Below are 23,106 nucleotides of genomic sequence, written 5' to 3' on the forward strand. Positions count from 1 at the left end.
TCATCACCCAAGAGGCAGTACCAGGCAAAGCCCAAAGGGGGTGACTATAGTGAGAAGCATGGGGCCAACAGAAATGACCCAGGATCTCTAGCATCTTCACATCAGAAAGAACTAGTACTGATTTGGAGCACCTGGGTGGCTTAGTCGGTTAAGCATCCGACTTCAGCTCAAGGTCATGATCTTGCGGTTTGTGGGTTTGAGCCTCACGTCAGGCTCTGTGTTCACAGCTCAGAGCCTAAAGCCTGCTTCAGATTCTGTGTCTCCCTCTCTCTCTGCCCCTCCCCCACTCATGCTCACTCACTCTCCCTCTCTCTCTCTCTCAAAAATAAACATTACAAGAAAAAATAGTAACTAGTACTGACTCACTGACAGGCCTCTGGAGAGCAAGCAGTTAGAGGGCCCTATCAGAGATGATGCTGGTCCCCTCCAAGGACAAAGCACTAGCCAGCTACCCAGCCCCACAGATAGGAATAGTTGAGCCTTATCACAACCCCATGAGGAAGACAGAATTATCTCCATTTTACAGATAAGTTGCTGGTTTCAGAAGATCGTATTTAGCGATATTCCTTTCTGTACGTAGATCCTACTTTTGATTAGGGAAACCAACTCTTCTTGGTATGCTTGGGACTTTTGGTTTTAGCAGGGAAAGTTCCACATCCTAGAAATCCCTTCGGTGCCACACACAACCAAGATGGTTGGTCACCCTACTCAGGGTTTGTGAGGTACACACAGTGGACCAAAGGGTTTATGCCCCAGATTCTTATATGGGAACTGGTGCAATGTTAAATGTGATCTAATCCCCAGAAATTAATCTGGACCCTTTGAGCCATGGGACCCTCTGGAAAATCTTGGGGGCTTGGAGGCTCGTAGATCATTTGCAATAATTCTTACTGAATAATATGTTCAAGGCACAAAGACTAGTTGAGAGCCCAGTGATCACTAGCTGTTGTCCTGAAGGGAAAGAACCACTTACTTAATGCTTATAGAAAACAGCAATTAGCCAAAAGACTGGTTGAATTTAATTTCTGCTGTTGTTAACTGAGAGTTAACCAAACATTTTCAGCTTTAACATGTGACAGTGAAAATCTTCCTAAAATAAATTCGTCTACTTACCTATGCAGAATATAGCAAACATATTTTCATGTGTCTTTGTTAACTAGGGATCTTACAGTGCCTCACCCCATGGCCATGGCTTATATGCTACTGTTTAACAGACAGAGTTAAAGTTTAGAAGATAAAGAAAAAGAACACAACACGGCTGCCAAAAAACTATGGTCACAACAGGATGTTACTTTATGACAGTATCTGACAGGCAGGGGGTGGCTGATACATCTATAGAGAATGAATGATGGCAAAAAACTGGGCCATGCAGAATTACAGAAAAGAAAATGACCAGGTGATGAGGGACCGTAAGGCAAGCTGAGGGCCAAGCACAAGCTAGCACAACTTCCCCCCAACCCCCAGGTGGGATCTGTGTGATATTCCTCAGACACTTCTGGCTGCTCAAGCACAAAGGAAAGGGCAGAAAACAAATGGTTAAACTGATAGAGTCCACCAGTTTACAAATATCTCTTCAATAGCCTAATCTCCAGGAACTCCCTACTATCTTAATGATAATACTTTGCTAGAGGGAAAAATAGCCTTAGCTTGACAATAGCTAGGCCTCCAATAATCTAAAAAATCCTCTTTAGCATGTAGAAATCCCTTTAAGAAACTTCCTCTTGACTTTACCTCCCCCGACCCCACAGTATATAAGCAGTCACTCTTCACGACCCCAGAGCAGCTCTTCCTGCCCACGAGGCCCGTCCTCGTCCCGTCTTGCACCAAAGACGTTTGTCTTCAAGAATTCTTTCTTGGTCGTTGGCTCCATACCCCCGCCAACACCCTGAAAACCCATCACCGGGGATTGTGGAAGAGATGATGGCTTCACTTGAGCTTTTGCTACGGTGCTATTGAGTCAGGCATCTGCCGTACAGGGTTCTGGTCTGAGAAAAGGGAGCATAAGCTCTTCAAGGGCTCTCCTTTCCTTGCAACAGGGGTATGAGTGAAATAGCCCATGCGGCCTTCAGGCAGCAGAAGATGCAGAGAGACTTCAAACTGATAGGAATCAAGGGCCCTCCATTGAATCCTGACTCAAAGGCATCCTCCCAGAATCTCAGTTAATGTTAACCAGACACAATTCCCCACTGTGAGAACTCTCCGCACACAGGAATGGAGATAGGAGCCTTAGACTCTTTCTCTGGCGACAATGATCTCCAACATATTTCTGGTTACTTTTCAATGAAAAAAATATTTTCGAAATCCAACCATGCTTGAATAGAGCTATTAAAAAAAACAGCAACAACTCCTCGGCAGGGTTGAACTTTTATTAGCCTCAGAAAACTTAAGAAAACAAAAAGTAAAATTGAGCAGCATTTATCACTGTAATATATAACTATGTTTCCCTCTGCAAGTTCCAGCTTTATGGGAGTGTCCCGGGTAACTGAGTTTCTGCCACATGGTGAAAATAATCATTTTGTCCACTGGGCTTAGCTCTCTAATCGTTATCACTCCTTTCGATGACATACTTTCTGTTGGATGCTGAGACAGCGAGGAAGACAGTCATCCCACAAATATTCAGGTGATGTCTGCTGCACAGAGTCAGGCAGCATAATAAGGGCAGGATGCAGCAAAGGGCACTGCCCGGAGCTGGATCAGAAAAACCAGACAGGGAAGGTTTTGGTTTCACTCTGCCAGACCTTTGACGTGGATGAGCTACTTCTCCGGGCCTTGGCCTCAGAAGCAAATGATAAATGCTCCTTAGCTGATGCTAGGAGCGGCCACCCAAACCCTGGTTTGGGGGCTTTGACTCCACTGAGTGATTCAGTTTTAAATTGTAGCCACCAAAACGGGTGGGCATTGAGTGAGAGTCCCTTGGTCACTGAAAACCAATCAAAGGAGTAGATAAGATATAGAGATTCTAAGGACTTGTTCATCTTTTCCTATATCATCAAGAGATCAATAGCTTACAAAAACAAATCCCACTGTGTTCAACATAATCCACTCAAAGACATAATTCTACAGTAAGAAGACAAGTCTTAAGAAAACCAACACAGCAGGCACAACCTCTCTGTTCCTGCACCTACCACTTGCTGCCTGGATAAAGCCACCTTTGCTGCCTCTACTGTTAACGTTAGTTTGTACCCTCTCCCAGACATTCTCATGAGCTTTCCATTTTATATACATGCTGAACTACACAATCTGATGACTTTCCTTTGGGGGAATGCACAAGCCTGAACTCACTGCAACAGAAAAAAAACAAAAACAAACAAACAAAAACCTACCACCCAGAGCCAAGGAAAACAAACAAACAAACAAATAAACAAACAAAAAACCCCTGTTATTCACCATACCTCTAGGAAGGGATTTAACAGCAGCCCAGGGCATCTGATGATGTTCTGTACAGCTAGCCATTTCCATGCTCAACTCGTCTCCTTGACCCCCCAACCCTGTTCTTATTTGTTTATGCACCTGCATAGGCAATTTGATTATAAGGCCTTGTGACTGCACAGGCCATACTTTATACTTCTATGTATTTTTCTTCCTTCCCACAAGAATGAGCTCTTTGCTTAACACACCCTAGGTTTTCAATAAACGAAAGGGAGGAAAAACAAAAAAGCCCTAAACGTTCATGTTTATAACTAATTGTGAATCCAGAAATTAGGTTCCTATTTATCTTCTATTGCTTAAGCTAGGTTTTGTTCCTATGAACATGTCTCCCCTACAAGTGCTGTGGACACTGATGATGTAAGGCAGTCTTTCTTAACCTTTTATGACACCCACCTTTGAAAACCATAAAAACCTTCCCTTCCCTAACCAGATTCTGATGTGCCCTTTCCATGGCTGTTTCAGGAAACTGATGTGCGTTCTCAGTCTCCCCTGCTGGATCCTCTCCTCTCCCCTAAATCCAGTAACTTTCAAATCTACATCTCTCCATCCCCAGCCTCTTCTCTGAACTCTATAGTTATTTATCCGACTGACTTCTTGATATCTTCCCAAGGATGCCTTATTAGGATCTCAAGCTTAACAACGGCCACAACCAAATCTTAAATGATCCCCCCACACTGCTCCCCTGGGGCTCCCAGTGCTGGAAGCTGGACACCACCATTCATGCCTTTGCTCAAGCCCAAATCCTCATTCACCTTTGGCTCCTTTCTCACCTACTGTTCATCTAGTCAACCCACCAGCAAATCCCATCAGCCCTACCTTCAAAACGTCTCGGATCCAGTCACACCTCAGGGTCTCCTCCAAGTCTCCTGGTCTGAGCTGGCAGCATCCCCATGGGTCTCTGGGCTTCGGCCGTGCTCCTCCCCCCATTCCAAGTCTAGTGTCCCTCAGCAGTGGGGGTGTCATCTTTCTTCACCTTACTCCCCTGCTCACAACTCTCCAAGGGCTTCTAGGCATGTTTAGCACACGAGCTAAATCCTCGGCTTCCTGGGTTCTACATGAACTGGCCCTGGCTCACTCTACCCAGACACACTGACCTCCCCTTCTCCTCAAATGAGCCAAGCAATCCAGGGGCCCCTGGCTGGCTCTGTGGGTAGAGCCATATGACTTTTGATCTTGAGGTTATAAGTCTGAGCCCCAAACTTGAGGTTGTAAGTTTGGGCCTAGAGATTACTTTAAAAAACACGTATTTTAAAAAGTATTTCTTATGTAGAAACATAAAAGCAAAACAAACAAACAAAAAAACCCAAATATGCCAAGCAATCGCCTGCCTCAGTGCTGAGACACATTCTTCCTCCTGCTCCAACTCACACACACTTTTCAACCTCACTTCCTTCAGGTCTCTGTGACGAGTGTCCTCTCCTCAGAGAGGCCCTACACTCTCCTTTCTTACCCTGCTTTGCTCTTCTTCATAGCACTTAACACTTCCTGGCATTCTATTTGCTATCTTATTGAATTATTATCTCTCTCCTTCACTGGAATGTAAACTCCACGAGAAGAGGACGTTGTTTATTCACTGCTGTACCCACCGTGCCTGAGGAGACGCCTGACAGGGACTACGTATTTTTTTTTTTTTTTTTGTTACTGAATGAATGCATATTCTCAAATAGCCAGAAATATTTTATGCAACTGAATTTTTCTAATGTTTATATTATGAAAATATTTCCCTCTTTCCCAAGCAAATCATCACACAGTGTATGGTTTTTTAAATGACCCAGCTCCCTTGCTTAGGTTTGGATATGTCTGCCATCTTTCACACACCCCACTGGGGGGTGGACCAGGGTGCCCCACCCCCTGAGGGTCAGTGATGTGGTGGGTAGGCTCAACGTACACAAACTCATGGCTATGTCCTGAGTTTTTATCCAAGCATCTGACATGTTTTATAGCCTTTTGCCTCTTACGAAAGCCTTAAAGCTTTATTACCTTCAAAAAAATGCTCAGAGAATTCAACTAATAAAGAGACTGTCTGCCTTATTTATGGTAATGGCAGTGTTTCTTTCAGTTAATTCTGAATAGGGCTGGCTCAAATTTCAATGCCAAGTTGTTTGCTACACTACTTTTGTTGTATGCTTCCAAAGCAGTTTGGTCCCAGTGGCCAAAGATTATACTATGGAACATTAAGAAAACTTTTTGGAAAAAAAAAATAAAAAGAAGCATAGATTTCTCCTGCCAGGTATCTATCTTCTATACATTTGGATTTTCTGGTGGCTTACTTCAATATGGGTGCTTTTCAGAAGAGCAGTGTTTTCCTTCATGAATGAACCCCATTTATCATGATACGCCAAGTGGTCAGTGTTAGCTCCGAGGGGACAGCCATTCTCCCAGGCTTCTGGCATTTTCCCAGCATGGCAGTGAATGCCACCCTGCAGAGACCAGTATCTCACTCTCTGAATTCCACCTTTCTCTCCTTTACTTGGCCTCTTAGCAGACCTCAGCTTCAGAGAGTTCAATCAGCGACATTTGTCTACTGTGTCTTTTCTCCTTTTCTAAAAGCATCATTTTTCTCGAACTTTTGTGGGTGAAACTTTGGACCTCTCATGTAAACACAAGGCATTATTAATTTCCAATCACTTGAGAAATTAAGTCAGACACAGCACGGTTCAAGGATATGGTCAAATTCTGACATTGGAGTTGACAAAAATAGAAAACAATGATCCGCATCAGTTCTGCCCTTTGACCTCCTTAACAAATAAAATACAATAAATCATATGCAAGTCACAGTGAATTTTTTCTTATATGTGTATTTCTTTAAAGCTTAAAAGTTTTGAAGTTTTTGACATGGTATCTCATTTAATCGTTTAGGAATGCAAGTTGTTAGGCTGGCGTGTCCAAAAAGGAAAATGGTAGATATTGATTATCAGGCATTTCGTCATCCAAGTCAAAAACTCCCAAAAAATCAATTCTTTTTTTTTTTTAACCACAAATCTGGATTCCTAGAACATGTGTGTTTGTGTGTTTATGTGCGACTTAACTCTGCAGTCCTTGCACCCCTCTCGGGCTGTACAAGTGGCCTTTTCCCCTCTGTTCTCTGAACATTGAACATGGGCAGAGCCAACATAAACTATACACTAGTGACATTCTGAACGACCCTCAAATTCCTGCTCTCTTCTGCAAAGTTTCACTGCCAACCCTCCTAAAGCTCCCCCCGCCGCTTCCCTCAAATAGTGTTTTATATTTTCTTCTCTTCACTTAGCTTGGTTGGACAAGTATTTTGTTAACAGTCCTTTGGCCAGTGTCAGGGTAGGGCTTCTGGCAAAAGTCAGGGTTGCAGCATTTCAGAGGCCTAGCACTAACTCTAGAAAATATTCCCCTATTTTAACTCTTTTACTCCTCTTTTCTTCTGCCATGCAAAAAGGAAGAAGAAAAAAAATTTAAAAACCTCCATACATTCAACAAAGATACATCCAGCCACAAAAACAGTGCCATCTGGCTTAAAACCAAAAGAATCTTAACATCCTAGCTGGGGGCTTACAAGTCCTGAAGCCCCTAACACAGATAAAGTCTTATAAATAAGTCATATCCAAACTTGAACTTCTGCCTTTTTTGCTTTTTCAGTTTACTTATGTGAACATGTGGCCAACACTATGGTGGTTCAGCCTCCCCGTAGCCCTCAACATTTCCCTGCTAACGGAACCCCAGTTTGTTCAGGAAGAGATGCTGTGAGTTCAGAAAAGGTCCTGGCCTGAGGGGGAGCTTTGTGGGGGTACTGGGAAAGGATTCTGCCTCCTCATAAATGACAGAAGCGGCATGGTAGATCCCTCACTGGTTCTCAACTTTGAAACTGGTCATGAGACACAGAACTGTGACAATCGTTTAGTGACCACCAGAAAGAAAGTCTATGTTTTAAACCCAACACCGCAAACAGGGTAGATCAAAGGAATGGAGACAGACAGATCCATAGTGGCAAAGGGCAGAAGCAGCTGTCTCCTTCAGACTTTCTGAAGATCTGGAGAAATAGCTCCCTACTTGTTAGGGCCTCAATTAGTCATGTTTTCTGCCATTTACAGCCTTGACACAGTGAGATGATAAAAGAAAAAATTATGGCTTAATTTGGTTTCCCTTAACTTAGACGTAAGAAAATTTGCTTGGCAAACCTCAAGGTAATATAGCCAAGGCCAATATAACTTGCTCTTGCTTTATTATTTAGCAAAGAGGCCCTCAAGTCTTTCTCAATCCACAGTGATCGTTCATTCATTCGTTCGTTTGTTCGTTCCTTCCTTCCTTCCTTCCTTCCTCCCTTCCTTCCTTCCTTCCTTCCAGCCAGCTATCCATCTAACCAACCATCCATCCACCCACCCATCCATAATCCCTCTTTTATTCTGCCAACAACCAACTGCTGAGCCCCTACCCTGTGCTGGGCACTGGGGATACAAACAACCCAAAGGACAAAAAAATACTATACCCATTTTAGAGTTAAGGACACTGAGATTGAGAAGGTTTAGATATTTTTTACAATACCACAAGTCTACAAGTGGCAGAGCTAGGAGTCAAATCTAGAACTATCTGAATTCATAGGCTTGTGCTTTTCACTATACCATGCAGCTTCAAACCTAGCCATCACTTTGCTGGCCTAATTTAGAAATAATTAAAACTGTATTGATTTTAATATTCTGCAATTCTTACTACCCCCACCTCACCATCTGCAGTGAATCTAAAGTAGTTACACTGTACTGTATCTAGACATTTTGTCTCACCAAGACCAAATGTCCACTGTCTACCTGGAAGTCTGACTGACACTGTGTTTACAGGATGGCGATGCCACCATGATGCCTTTTGCTTCCACATTCGTCTCGAATCTATTGGCTACTGTATGCTCCATCATTTGGGGACCTTTTCTACTTTACCAGTGCCTGGTACTCTCTGGCACATGACAGGTCCTCCCTACATATCTGCTAATTAAACGAAGAAAAATAAGCCAAAGAATAAGATGCTGTCTCAGGAAATCCTGAATGCCAGTTCTTAAGACTCTTAGTTTAATGAGTTGATATCACTTCTAAGACCTTGGCAGAGAGTGCCAGTCCAGAAGGCGCATAATAAGTTGCTGACTGAGCAATCTGTACCTGATGTTTATAGCAAATATATTCTTGTGAAACCCTAAACAACCCAAATGTCTAGTACTTGGATACAAAGTTAAACCAACGGCTACTTACCAGCCCAGGGGATTATTTTATCGCCTATCCTAAGGAGAAAGATGTAAACTATGAGCACACAGGAAAAGGGCAACATGAACCAAGGTTAGATGCAAAAGTAGACGAACAAAGAGGATGTACACACTGTTCCCAACTATGCAAAAATACACACATGGACACGGGCATTAGAATGAGAGTCTAAACTCCAAAGAACAGTTCTCAAGTGTCCAATAAAAATTCAGAATCTAATAAAACCACTCACAACTGGCTTTTCTTTCTACTGTTTTATTCCCACAGACCTTCCTATGATCAATATGACAGAATTCTTACAGAACACATCTTCACAATTGAACATGTGACCAGTTTTGAAAAACATGCTTTCTACGTACCTATGATGAAAATGAATGCCTTAACTGGTAAAAGACATCCATTTATTTGCCAGGCTCAACATATACATTGTTCTCAGTGTCTGAAGGCCATGTCATAATGAATGCCCTATGTGTGTGTATGTGTGTGAAAAGCACAATAAGTGACACTTTTCCAAACTATATATCAGATAATCCAGTTTTCTTTGCAGGAACAATCATTCCTTGCTGAGACTGGCACACTCGGGGTGCTTTCTGCTTAAGACCTGCATTGCCATACCCTTCCCTTGGCTAAATCAGGCTTCTTCCAGAATTTCTGAACTTGGGCGCACCCCTCTCAAACAACAATGGGTACCACTTCTTGAATATTTCGCTATATACTAAACATAATTGTAAGCACTTCTTATGAACCCCACTTCAACTTTGTTTCCTACTCTAACCCCAAACACAGAGTATATGGCATGCAGCTCAGTAAATACATGTCTACCCAGAGTTACACTTTAGTGCATTTAATTCTCATGTCCACACTGAGGAGGTATTATAATTATTGACACTTTACAGACGGGGTCCAGAGAGCTAAAGTCAATTGCTCAACAAGCTAACATTTTGCTAAGGTCAACAAGAAAGGATTAGTTATCTTTCTTACTTCACCTCTCCCCATTTCAATACCTGGCTCATTCAAACTTGGAATATCACACTTTTATGAGTTAAAAATTAACTGATAAGACACAAAAAGTCATGTTCACAAGAATAATGTCTAAATTCTTTTTCCACTCAAACTTAACTTGTCCTGCCATTAAAATGCAGACCCTTGAAAGGTAGAGACCTCCTACCCATCAACGCTTCACTGGAAGATGGAAATGCTCTAAGAGGTGTCACCAAGTATGAGACATAGAGAAAGGCAGTCCCATTGCTTGTCCAGTGCTTACACATACAAGCACAGTTGAGTTAGGCAGCTCAAAACCATGAGTTCAACTGACTATGGGGAAAACAACAACAACAACAACAACAACTCAAGTACGAATAACACAAAAGTAAGACCTAACATTCCACACCTGAAATCTCAAAAAGCCCAACTAGGGTTATGTGGCTTAAGGAAAAGGGCCCCTTGCTGTGGTAGTTCTGACTTTGGGAAAATCCCAAATCCCAGATGAATTCATTCAACTGATTCGCAGTTACACTTTTCACACTTTGCCTGAAGAAGTTCTAACCTAGAAAACGGGGTGGGAGATGGAGAAAAAAGGATCAGTCTAGTTCCAGTGGGCAGGGATGCTGTCTCTGGGATTTTCCTAACGTGGACCACAGCATTTAACAAAAAACCACATCCTCAAAGCCAAAGCCTTTCTCAAGTTCTGTTGCAAGCAGGGCCGAGGCAACCAGCGCCCCCACTGGCACTACAGGATCACCACAATGGCCTCAAAACAAGCTTCCCTGATTCAAATGCTCTCTCTCCAGATCCTCAGTCTCCTCAGAGGCCCCCCTCTGTGTTTTCTAATGCCCTATACAACGCGAGGCTACCTGAGCTGACCAATCTCTACCTTCCTCTACTATGGTGACTGCCCCTCCCATCCTCTTCCCCTCCTGGCACTGGCCTCTCAGCCATGCTGCTGCCCCGGGCTGGATGGAATGCCCTCTGTCCATTCAAGTCCAGTCAGGCCCTGCTAACTCCAACTCCTCCAAGCCAACTCCCTCAACCCCACCTCTCTGACTGACTTCTGATCACCTTCCTATATGTTAAGCCCTTTTGTGGAAATAAATAGACTCCCTTGAGTGACCTCAATTATGAGACACTTATTGTAAGTATATACAGACAATAAGAGCCATGGGACGGGCTTCACTGAGACCAAAACCAAACCAAACCAAACAAACCAACAGGCCAAGAACTGGAAGGAACCAGAACAGCCTCCACAATTAGATTCTCTGGTCTCCCAACAGCAGCAGGAGTGTGGAGTCCCATGCACTGATGATGACCCAGCCTCTTCCTCCCGCTTCTGTTGCTCCTGCCACACATGTTGGGTCTTCCCTCTGCTTCCTCATAGTTTCTGCCGACTCAAAGCCTGCCCAATGGCCTCTCTGAGATTTTATTTCCAGCCTACAGATTAGACTGCCACTGGGCAACTGTCCCTGCTCTGGGTGTCTTTCATGCACAAATTCTTATAAAGAATCTGACTAGGCCCATTTTACTGGGCTGAGCAGTACTGGGCTGTGACCTGGTCAGAGCAGATCAGGATGCTTGTCAGACTATGGCTGCCTGAGGATCAGGGGCTCTTCTTGATCCAACCAACTGTGGCTGAGAGAGAAAGGTAAGGGAAGAAGTCACATTAGTTAAGAACATGGCCATTTTTAACAAACAGTTTGGGCTGCTACCCGCAGCAGAAATTGGACTTTTCAGAAGGGGCTACAGACACATTTATTAGTCCCTCTAGTGAATGGCTCTTCTTCACATCTCTAATGCCCTTATAAAATACGCATTCCTAGGCCTGGCCATGGAGGACAGAGCACTGTATACTAGCCTATAGTCACTTCATGCCTATTTGTCCTGATACTGTACTTAAGCAGGTAATGCCAGATAACCCAGAACCACAGGGCACTCACGGGTGAACCTCCCTGGAGGACGGACTTAAGTTCTCACGGTGTCTGCCAGGCACTGCAACTGTTTACACACACTTCTCATAGAGCAATTCTCAAACTTTTGGTCTTAGGACCCCTTTACACTCTTTAAATTGAGGCTCACAAAGGGCTTCTGTTTATTTGGCTTAACCTATTGATATATTCACTGTTAGAAATTAAAGCAGAAGTTTTGAAAATATTCATTAATCCATTAAAAATATAACTGATAGGGAGGGGTGTGTGGTTGGCTCAGTCGGCTGGACGTCCAACTCCTGATTCCGGCTCAGGTCATGATCCCAGGGCTGTGGGATCGAGCCCCATGTCAGGCTCCACACTGACCATGGAGACTGCCTAAGATTCCCTCTCCCTCCACCCTGCTCCCTTGCTCACACTCTCTCTCTAAAAACACCAAAAAACTATAAACATATTTATATGTATAAATATAAAATTGACAAATCCATCAGATCTCAACAAAAGCAGTATTTTATGAAAAACAACTGTTTTCTAAAACAAAAAAAAAATTAGTGAGAAGAGATTTACGTTTTTGTAAACCTACTTAATGTCAAGTCTCTGCAAATCTCTAATAGGAAACAGCTAGATTCTCATTTCTGATTCTGAGTCCAATCTGCTGTGTGATATATTGTTTCCATTGTCATATATGAAGAAAGTCTAGGCTTATACAGATATAGATGGAAAGGCTTTTCAGATAACTGTGGATATGTTTCTTTGATACCATGCCAAAAGTTAACAGGAGATGATTTTCTTTTAATTATTTATTTTTGAGAGACAGCGAGAGATAGAGCATGAATAGGGGAGGGGCAGAGAGAGAGGGAGACACAGCATTCAAAGCAGGCTCCAGGCTCTGAGCTGTCAGCACAGCTTGAACTCGTGAAGTGTGAGATCATGACTTGAGCCGAAGTCGGACGCTTAACCGACTGAGCCACCCAGGCACCACTGCAAGAGATGAGTTCTTAAAAGTTACCTCAATCGCTTTCAATGAACTTTTCACACTCTGCTATATGAAAATTGAATAATCTGTCTTGCATTTGAATAGAACTTTTACCCAGGCAGGGTTTGCAGCATTCACACTGGTCATTGAGAAACAGTGGCTCCCTGATTCCACAGGTATTCCAAATGTTGACACATTTCATCACACAGGATCAAAATCACACTCACTAATATCACCACGGATCTCACCGGAACGTCTTTGAGTATACTGGAAGTAATGTGTGGGTTGTCGCCAAGCTTATGGGGGCAGACACAAGTTCTTTAAAATTCCAATTTTTGCTTGCAAGCTAGAATTTCATCACAGGCAACACATACTGACAGTTGTTTTTTTTGAAGTGACAGCCTCACTTTGTTCTTTTTCGAGAAACTGTCCGCCAAATATCCAAGTCTGAATAGTCATAGTTTGTCTATCAGACATTCTTTCAAGTAAAAATGGGGTCAGTTCAGCTTGCAACTCAAATAATCACGCAAGTGTTTTTCCTTGAGACAATCATCACACTTTATCATCAGAAGGGCTTTATTCTCCTAATTGTGCCACAAAGAATGTTAAAAAGATGTGCCTTCAAGGACTGAGACTTAGTAAAGTTGATAATTTTTACTGCTTCAAGGACATACTTATGTGAAAATGGCTTTTTTTTTTTTTTTTTTTAACTGTGAGTGTGTGTGGTGGTGAGGAATGTGGGCACTAATACCATTTGGTGGCACTGCCTTACTTATGATTAGGCACCAAGAGTTTTAGCCACCACTGCTTTTGCATCATTCTAAATGTCAATAGGATGAAAAGGTCAAATAATATCTTAATATTATAAAAATAAATTTGATGTTGTGGATGCCCTGGAAGGATCTTGAGACTCCCAGGGTCTTTGAACCTCACCTTGAAAAACACTGTTCTGAAAAGTGCTGAATAGGGGTGCCTGGGTGGCTCAGTGGGTTAAGTGTCTGACTTCGGGTCAGGTCATGACCTTGCAATTCGTGGGTTTGAGTCCCATGTCAGGCTGTGTGCAGAGTCTGGAGCCTACTTCAGTTTCTGTGTCTCCCTGTCTCTGCCCCTTCCCCCTGCCCTCTCTCTCTCAAAAATAAACATTAAAAAAATTTTTTTTAAGTGCTTAATAAATATTCATGAATCCCTCAATGAATGAATAAAACTTCATATTAAGCATGGAGGTTCTGGAAAGGTTTCATGGATGAGGTACTTTTCCAGTGGGGCCATCAAGACCACACAGGTTGTGTGAAGGTGCACGAGGTGGGGAGGAGTTCGAGCAAAGGGAGAGGTAGAAATATGCAGGGAACATAACTGGAGCAGAAGCAGAAGAAAATCTAACTTCAGATGAGCAGCACTTTACGTGTTGCAAAGCACATTCACACCGCCCTCTATCTCCATCAGTCCCCCACAACAGAGCCGTAAGACGGGGTTACCAACCCCTGTGGTGCAGGGGAGGAGACTGAGGTCAGTCTGCAGCTCTCTAAAGGCAGGGACTATGCTTGCTTTCCCCATAATGAATTTTGAAGCCTCACACACAGGTCAGCACAACAAAGGCACACAATGAATGTTCATGGAGTTAAATGAACACACGAGGCTCAGAAAAATTCGTCACCTGCTCAAGATCCCACAGCTGGGAAGCGGTGGCTCCAGCACCAGACCCAGGTTTTCTGGAACCAGATCTCATGTGGTTGCCACCATACCGATGTCTTCAAAGCAACAGAAAGCACAGCCATGTTGTGGGGGGATTGGATATCAGCATGAGTGGCCTATGAACTGAGGAATTTGGGGTAAGGGAGATACATGATCGCATTTGTGGGGCAGAGGAAGAATCCCAACGGGATCTGGGAGGCATGGAGTAGTGAAGGACAGGAGAGACCAGTTTGGATCCTGTGTTCATGGTCGAAGTGAAAAGACAGATGGGGGTGGGGGGAGTGTCACACTTCACAGATTTCCCCTAATTCTGACACTTCACTGTGTGAATTTGGACAAGTTAGCCTTCCTGTTTGATCCTTACTTTCCTTATCTGCAGAACAGGATAATGATCATATAAAATTTCATAGAATCACTGTATTAAATAAAATGCACACAAGGCAACCAGCACAGGTCTCACCTCAGCTCACTGAGTATCAGCTACATGAAAGGAAGGAAGGCAGAGATGAGATGGAAGGAGGAAAAAGGGAGAGAAGGAAATGCTTGTTGAATGCCTGAGTGAACGTGGGCAGTGCCACAGGGAGAGCTGATCTCCAAGCCCTGCTGTGGTTTCAAAACTAGAGAACATAAAAGAAGCATCAGCTCATTCTAAGGTTTCGAGCCTCGGTAAGCAGAAGGAGTGGATACACAGGTGGCCATGGGGAATCCAAACAGAGGTGCCAAGGAGGCTTGGTACTATGGATGCCAAAGGGCCAGACTTGCAACAAAGATCAGGAGGTCCTCTGGGGAGAGGGAATGGCCCAGAATTTCCCTTAGTCTGGGAAAGGCCCAGAGTAAAGGATCAATTAACATTCTGGGACGTTATAAATGAGGGCAAATGGGGAAAAAGGAGAAAATAGATCAGAGACACACAAAAAAAGGAAGCACTTGCTTAAAACCATTTTTAATGGCTCCAAACCCTCATCTGCAAGGCACACTTAGGCTCTATCTCTGCCTCCAGCCAGGCATTCCCGCTGCTCTGCCAAGCCTGACATTTGATGCTTGCATGACACCAGACTTCTGCAGACTCTGCTCTGTCTGCCTGAAAGGCATTCACTGCTTCCCCAAAAGCAGATTTCTCAAAAAGTGGCACTTGTAACACTTTTTAAAATGTGTGTTTATTTAAGAGAAAGGAGGAGTCCCAAGCAGGCTCCACACTGTCAGCAAACAGCCCGCCCGACATGGGACTCGAAATCACAAACCGGGAGATCAAGACCTGAGCCAAAATCAAAAGTCGGATGCTTAACTCACTGAGCCACCCAGACGCCCCAGCACTTATTATTTTTAAGGTCATCTGTTAAGATTATGGAGAGACAAAACTATCATTAGAGAGAACAGTGCTCAAAGTGGTACCTTGGAAGCTCTGGTCCGCTCATCGTCCCCTAGGCTAGTCCAGCCGGCTACCTCCCCCGGCCCCACCTGCTGTGGCCGCCACGCCCCACCTCACTCTCGCCTCTCCCTGCTCCTTTCCCAGCCTCCCCCTGGACCCTACTCCTCCTGCTGCAATAGAGTGAGGTGTGTCTTTCCCCCAAGACAGGACCCTGTCCCAGATGTCTCAGATGCCCAGTCCCAGCTGTGGGGCTGAGTGGGCCAGGAAAGCTGGGATCGAAGGCACCAGAAGAGGAGCAACAGACAGAGGATAGGTATCATTCGTGTGAGAAGAGACCAAAGGTGATAGACACGTCCAGAAGAAGTTAGTGCATTTCCCAAATGTTAGACAATTAAGGATCTAAGGGATGCATTCTCATCTGGAGAAGTATTGCCCACTGCCTACTCCAGGGGTGGAAATTGGTTCTCAGGGAAGGGAAGTAAAACAATTCTTAGATATTACATAGTTCATGTCCCTCCAAAGCTCAACCCTACGCAATAAAATCTTATTCTTTATCTCACTTATTATATTTATCTTAGTGGGGGAAACATTTAAGTTAATTTAAATTTAAGCTAATTAATTTAATTATATTTATTTTTTTCTCCATATGCGGTCATAATGAACCAAGGGTTGAGAAGCACTGATCTAGAAGGTGATTCAATACAAGGGGTGAGAGAATGGCACCCTTAAGGACTGAATGCAGGGGATGTGTAGGGAAGAGCAGTGAGAATGACTTTTTTCCCCTTTCCTTCATAAGTCAGCTTCCTGAACCATAACTATCCTGAGCACTTACCACACGTGAGGCCCCATGTTAAGTGCTGACCATGTTATCGTTTTACCTGTTACCCTCGCAACAATCTTAGGAAGTTATGTTCCCTTTTTACAGATGCTTAGAGAATGTAGGGGGCCCCACAAGGGGTCAGTGGCAAAAGATGCAAGTTTAGTTCTTAGCCCAAGTCAGACACATCGTAGGGGTGTGATTATCCTAACTATGAGCAGAGCTGCCAGGTCTGAACACATCTGTTGGAAGAGGAAAAAAAGTTTCTGCTACATGGAGAGCTCACCCAAAACTATTACTTGAATGAGACAGGAGAGAAGCAAAAATGCAAGTGGGAGAGGAGACAACTGATGCAGAAGGGGTCCAGGCAGCAGGACGGGATAGATTCCAAGAGGAAGGGCTGGTTTAGCAAGCAACAGAGCAGGGAGAGAGTGGAAGGAAGTGGAGAAAGCTGGTTCAGGCCTGTGGGCAAGGTGATGGGGGCAGGGCCTGGGGGCTGAATCCTGTCCCCACTGAAGGCAGGCTGAATGAATTCCTGGTGGAATCAATCAACACGACAGCATTATTTCTCCAGCAACCTTCTTCAACGAGACTCAGTTCATCAATATTATGCCTACCTTCCCTCTCCCCAAGGCCCAGACCTAGGAAAGGCAACCAGACACCATGCTTTAGTGAAATAACGCCTAATCTTTCCTAGTATGAAGACAACTTCTTGCCATCAAAAATAAAACAAACAACTTCCTAGCACTCGGTAATAGAAGCTGTCCTCTTAGTATCCATTGTGAGAAAATGCTCAGTCCACATTGACTTTGTCCAGCTGGGACACTTAACACGACTTCATAGTGTCTTTATCACAAAGATGCATGTGAACAACAGATGTCCAATAGGTGAGATATTCAGTCTGCAGGCCATGCTTTTACATCCGGATTTTCAACCCCCCTGCAATAAATCCTTCCCCCATCCCCACCTTGGGCTGCAGGTTGGAGATCCCTTATCTACAAAAGAGGCAAGAGATATCCCAGATTGGGACGGCATCCAGCATCAGTTTAAATTCCAGTTCTCTGATGACCAGCAATTTAATGACAGGTGAGTTGCTTAAACTCTGTATGATTGTGTCTTGTTTGTAAAAAGAGCGTAGTAATACAAGTTTTCAGCTTCAGGTGAGGCTGAATTGATCGCATCTAACACAGAACCCGACACACAAGAGGTGGTGAGTATTATTTCTGTTCTCTGGAATCAATGGTTCTATTTTCAAAGTGTTCCCAGGACCAGCAGCATAAGCGTCACCTGGCAACCAGTTCCACAATTCTTTGAGCCTCAACACGGACTCCTCCAGGGGTGGGGCCCACAACTTCTGTTTTAACAAACCCTCCAGGTAACTCTGGGGCTCAGTAAAATCTGAGGACCATTTCTCTAGGGTAGTGGTTTTCAACTTTTTTTTATTATAAACAGGGGAATACTTTTGGACAAAGGTAAAATAAGGAACTTTGAAACAGCTCTGATGGTACTGGGTTAGCAAGGCTCCACTTGTGCCCCCTGGGTCCTGCCTCATTCCCTGCAGCCATCCTGAGGGACCTCAGCAATAGGAAACAGTGGTCTTTGGTGTAGTTACGTATATTACAGTTTTTGGTGGCACCACTGAAAAAACCTAAAAGATTCAACCCTATACCATTCAACCATAACTATAAGGCAAATCCTGCCATAGTAAAATAATGCTTCCTGGGGTTATAAGGGGTATCTTCAGCTGAAAGGTCATCCTCTAGGGTTGCCCTCAAGGGCCATATTGCTGGCCTGCCTTCACTATTGTATATGTGTGGGGGCAACCTTCTCACAAATGCCCAGCTAACCATCCTTCTTTGGCCCCAGCTACATGTCACACTGCCTGCTACCCAGAGCAGGCTGTACCCCACTCATGTGAGGTCAGCACACCTACTCTGTTGTAGCAGAAATAGGTTTTATGGCTTGACCAAAATTTGGTGATGCACTTGTGGAGAGAGTCAAGGCTCACCAGTGAGCTGTGGGCATGGCAGCGGAGAATCACTGCCTGGGGACAAGGTTTGAGGACCAGTGACGTAGACGTGCTACCTGGGGAGACAATTCCTGAGCGGGTTTGTTTACTGAAGACCATATGGCACCACATATTCCACATGGGACTTAAAGAGGCTGATCTGGGGAGAAAAAAAAGCAAAAGGAAGAAAAGTCACAGTTCACATGAAAGGGGATCTGCTTTGGTTTCTTGGAGGAAATAGCAGACTTTGAAAGGGTGGATGAGGGAATGCCTAGTTAAGCAAGATTATGAAAAACTAGCACCGCTGATCAAATCTGTCATCTATCATCAGTACCGAGCCTTCCAGCTCATATTTCATATGGGCTGTTGAGTTATTACTGTCTATACTCTGACAAAAAGATTCACCTTGACACCGAAGTTCACCAATTGCAGCATCAGAGAGAAAAGAAAACCCACCCACGACTCATATCAAAACGAAACGTATTTCCAGACAACAAAGACCAATTAAGAAGGAGGAGGTAGTAAAGGGATTTCCTCACTGATTTTCTAATTTGAGCCTCTCCCAATATCATGGGGGGGGGGCGTGGGGGGTGGGAGTGGGAGCAAATGCAGAGCAGGTGTTAACTACTTCAGGTAACAGATAAGGAAACTGAGGCACAGGTGGGCTAAGTGCCCCGCTAAAGTTCACACTGCTGATGAGGGGCAAGAACTAGGTCTAACGAGGCCTCAGAGAGAGATCTAAGTCCAACCCCTCATTTTACAGAGGAGCCACCTTCCACCCAGAAAGTGGGGTGGTTGGCCCAGGGTGAGTCTCCTGGTTCGGCACAAGGCCAGACGTACCTGAACCACTAGAAAAAGAGAGCCTCTCACCTGGTGAGAATGAGATAGGAGGGGAAGACAGGCCTTTTTCTCCTCCTCAAGAATCTCTAAAGCTGGATTGTCCACAATGATAGCCATTAGCTACATGTGGCTATATAAATTTTAATTAAAATTAAATAAAGCAAAAAATCCAACTTCTCAGTTACACTAGTCATGTTCCAAGTACTCAAGAGCCACATGTATCTGGACTGAACATTTCTGTAGCGGCAGATAGTTCTGCATAGAATTGCTCTGAAGAACACCCTTTATGACAAGGATGTCATATTTGGGTGGACATCAGGCAGCTGGAACTGGAATCAGGGGTCCCAGGGATGCCACAATTAGTGCTATGAACTCAAGCAGATCTCTGGGCCTCAGTTTCCTGACTTGTAAAAAGCAGAAGTTGGACTCCAAGACCACAATGGCCCCTTTGAGCTGTACCATCCCATGATTCTGCTCCTAAAACTCCAGAGGGCAGGCTTCTGACTCCCCACTCTCCTTTCTTAGGACTTTCATGCTGGCCTTTCATCAAATTAGATCAGGAGAATAATGCACTTGGACTTTATCATTTTCTGTAGGAACATAATCACTGAATAAGAATGAAACTGCATCTTTCTAATCATTTCAAGGATTAAAATAAGAAACAGCCACCAGAACAACCCCTCCAGATATTCCCTGGGAATAACTGCTGAAGATACTAAGGAATCTACCCTCAGTGTTCCTCACCTAAGGATCTACGTGACAAATTGGTTGGACCTTAGGGCCAGAAAAAATATATTTCTACAGAAAGTGGTACACTTCTTTTCACCACGGGGTGAAAACTACACTCTTCACTATGATTTGGGGGGTGGAGGGAGGTGGGGTTGGCTCCTCAGGGGATCAGATGCTTGGGTATCAGTCCATGCCTGAGCTCGAGGCCCCTCCCACAGCACCTGGAAGGATACGGTCTCCTTACTGAGCTCCCAATCACTTCCTGGGTCAAGCTCTACCCCCACTGAATATCTATTTTCAACAGAGGTCACATCTAACACTTTTTGAAAGTACAGCTAGAATGGTAACATGTTTTAAAAAAATAGTTCAATGATCTTTCTACTATTCCAGACTGCAGAAATAGAAATGTGGAGTACTGCAAGAATAAAAAACACAAACCTCAAATCATTGAGCCCAAAAGAACTACCTATCCTGCTAGAATCAGCAGAAGGTTGGCTAAGGGGAACTTCAGCATCCTCCTTCCTCCTCACCATTATCTCCACCAGGCCCTCCAATTAGATTAAACTCCAATTAATTAAACTAACAATGGCAAACATTTACCGGGCTTCTAGTTCGCTCAGTGCCAGGCACAGCTTTCAGCACTTTATATATATCAACTTATTTATGCCTCACAATAGCCCCAGGAAGAAGGGGCTCTACCTCCATTTTCCAGGAGAGGAAACTGAAGCAGTGAAAGGTTACGTAACTTGTTCAAGGTCACACAGCAGCAAGTGGCAGAGCTGGGTGCTGGTCAGGCTCCTGTTCTCTGCCATTACAGGACCCCTCTTTTCAATACGGACAATGAACACTGTCTCACCTTATAAAGTATACATTAAAAAAAACCTTTAGAAAACATTGCAAAAACATGCAAAAAAAAAAAAAAATTGTACTTGCTTAGCAAACAGAGTTTCCAGAATGTCCATTAGTACCTCTTGCAGACTGCCAGCTCTGAGCCCTTTCTGAAATTCGGGACAATGCCAACCCTTTAATTCTGTCACTTTTCCAACATTTACTCTAAACTTCCTCAGTATTGTTTTCTGGTGAAATTACCAAAATACTACATTCAGTACAACAATCAGCCAAAGGCACGTTAATAATCAGCAAAACTGTTCCTACCTATGAAACCCCATCTTTAACAAGAACAAGTCACAAACAATAAAAAGACAATTGAGCTGGGAACTGATAATTCCAGTCTTTGCAGCTGTTATGAGCCAGTTTAGAAACAAATTTGCATGAATGATTACTGGGCTTTTTATAAACATGGTACCTGCCAGGAAGCAGTTCCACTTTCTCTTCTCTGGACTTTCTGTCCTTCACGTAGACGCTGACTCCATTAAGCCCCAAGCTTTACAATGCTTTCATGTGCTTTTATGATTTCTATGGTTATCAGGACAATAAAAGAAAAGTTTCTTAAAGGTGTAAGAAAATTAACGCTTGTTGAGTTATGCGTGTTTTTTTAGTATTAGACGATAGCATAGTATAGTCAAGCAAGGATAGGTTTGAATTCTGGCTGTGCAGCCTTGGACAAGTTACTGAACCTTTCTGAGTTACAGTTTTCTCTTCCATAAAATGAACTACTTAGATTTTACAAGGCTTGTAAAGCCTGGTTAAGAGCAGGCACAGAAAAGTTATCTTCCACTCCTTCTCATCATCAAAGTTACAAAAGTTTTTTTTTTTTTTTTTTAAAGTTAGTTTTAAAACCACATTGCACTCTTGAGATTTCATTTTTCATTTTTGTTCAGTCTATGACCAAAAGAGTTCTTGAGGGACTTCCACTTTCAGATACTTCTGGAAAGTGTTACCATACAGAAGGCTTCTAGCTCTCAGGGGTGAATGGGGGAAATCTATGTGGAATGGACATTCAATCCCAACCGTCTGAAACAGAACAAAACAAAACAGTATTTGTATCTGGCAAAACAAACCCAGAAATCATTTCTATGAATGTAAATTTTATAGGTCACCTTCCCTCACCATTTTTCCTTTCCTTGACAAAGTAAAAATATGCTGCTGGACATAAAACTTATGTTGACCACTAAAGCCATTTCTAGTCAAAATTCAAGAGCCTACATATGCCCCTCAAAAACAACAATTTGCTCTTAGGCTCCATATTGAACCTGGACATGAGTAACACCTCTGTCACAGAATCCCAGATTTCAGCCTTCCCCAAAAAACGGTCATGAGGTGGTGTGACCTGCCAGAGAGACAGAGCTTTGATCAAGACCCCTTTAGCACCAGAGCACCTTGTTCTTGTTCCCAGAGTTACTGTGCTGTTAAAATGAGGGTGGTAACATTCACCCTCCCAGGACACTCCTTTTTATTTTTACCTAACAGAATACACTAATCATTTAGTCATATGTAGGAAGAGCTTTTCATTTTTTAAGGGATGGCTTAGACAGCTCCAGGATAGAGCTGAGTGTGTTTCAAGGAAGAGGATGTGCAGAGAGGACGTGTGCTCAAAGGCTGCTCCCGAACCCCAAAATGACATGAGGATGAGCCAGATTCGTAAGACTCACAGGTGGCCACATCACAACTTCCCCTCATGTCAATTATTGGCACTGCAGATGGGGAGTGAACTCAGGCGGCAAGAAGGCCACCCTCCCGGTGCCCCCCACCCTTGACCGTGTGCTGAACCCACCTGGGACTTTTCCACCACTTTCGGGGCCCCAGACCAGAGGGGCTGTGTGGGTGTAGCCAGGGCTTCGTGATTGTCAAAATCACTCCCCAGCTGATTCTAATGTGCAGACCAGTTCTCAACCCACTACCCTGGTCTATCCTCTACCAAGGCTGCCTAAGCCACCGGATCCTATTCCCTTCGAGAACTTTTTCTTTTGTTCAAAACAAAATAATAATAATAATAATAATAATAATAATAATAATAATAATAAGCTACTTAAAGATAAGCTAAAATCCTACATTTAAAACTTTTCTCAAGCAAATATTCAAGGTCAGAGTCCTCGGTGTGACTTCATTTGCCCTGCCTCCATAATAAAGATTACAACCCCATCTAAGAGATTAGAGCACAGAATATATTCTGGAGCAGAGTGTAAAGGATACCCCTTGCAAAGAGGTGGGG

General features: G+C 43.7%; 1 protein-coding gene across 1 annotated transcript in view; it reads right to left on the minus strand.

The window, feature by feature from the left end:
* GNG12 (G protein subunit gamma 12) overlaps nucleotides 1-19,375 on the minus strand; it is a 106,001-nt gene extending 86,626 nt beyond the window's left edge. Inside the window, exon 1 of the mRNA XM_042952116.1 lies at nucleotides 19,296-19,375. The gene's annotated coding sequence lies outside the window, so the exon portion shown is untranslated. The remainder of the gene's footprint in view (nucleotides 1-19,295) is intronic.
* Nucleotides 19,376-23,106: the final 3,731 nt, after the last annotated feature.

This window comes from Panthera leo, chromosome C1 (genome assembly GCF_018350215.1).
Source record: "Panthera leo isolate Ple1 chromosome C1, P.leo_Ple1_pat1.1, whole genome shotgun sequence".
Lineage (NCBI taxonomy): Eukaryota > Metazoa > Chordata > Mammalia > Carnivora > Felidae > Panthera > Panthera leo.